The sequence below is a fragment of the Nestor notabilis genome, unplaced genomic scaffold, assembly GCF_000696875.1.
Source record: "Nestor notabilis isolate BGI_N333 unplaced genomic scaffold, ASM69687v1 scaffold2122, whole genome shotgun sequence".
Lineage (NCBI taxonomy): Eukaryota > Metazoa > Chordata > Aves > Psittaciformes > Psittacidae > Nestor > Nestor notabilis.
Window position 1 is genome coordinate 61882 of NW_009916769.1, and position 901 is coordinate 62782.

The following is a 901-nucleotide window of genomic DNA, read 5'->3' on the forward strand; positions in this document are numbered from 1 at the left end:
TGGAAGTCCACTCCTGCAGGAGGATTAGACAATCTGCTAAATAACAGCTCTGAAATGCTTTTCCCTATATATGTGTACTTGTTTTTCATGGGGGAGGAATTTCCTGGATTAACTCCGAAGCCAATGTGAAGGAGGGAGGGTGATGGACCAGCTCAGTAGCTCATATGGGAAGCCCCTTGAGTGTTAGATCCTACATAACCAGAATTGGTCAAGTCTCAAACATTACAGCCTGGCCCCTTGGATAATCATTTATAACCATGAAAAATAAAGCCAAGGTGGGTGCAGAAAGTTCTCCTTCTGTCTCAGTGGCATGTTTTGACCACTCTTGTGTTTATTTTGCTCAGGCATAAGCGACAACACAAGATGTAGGGCACAGTGAAGCAATGCCTGGGAATTTTGCCACTGATGTTCATGGTGTTGGTCTCTAATCCCTTTCCAGCAAAGGCGAGATGATGCATCAGCAAAATGGACGCCCACACTGGGAGAGACACCAGGACCATTCACAGCTGCCGAGACACTGAAACAGTATTTTGGGGAGGGAAAAAAAAAAGAAAAAGCTCATTCCTTAATATATGGTCTTAGAGGGTAAATATTTATCCAGCCATCTAAAGGCAGGAGTAATCACTGCAGTTTTCCCTTCACTCAGAGACTGGAGATTTTCCCTGACTGTAAAAAAAAAAGGAAGAAGTCCAATTTTGTGTATGTGAAGAAATCAAAGCATTGCCCTTGAAATGGGTTTTTCAGCTGTCTCATGGGTATTCTGGGGTTAGTTTTCACCACGTGAGGTTCTGAAGTGCATACTCAAAGGTTCAAACACAGGAAAATTGGCTATCACTGCCAGCTCTGTTGGGTGGGGAGAAAGCAGTTCCTTTATAGAAAAAGGGAGGGGGGGGGGAAAGAA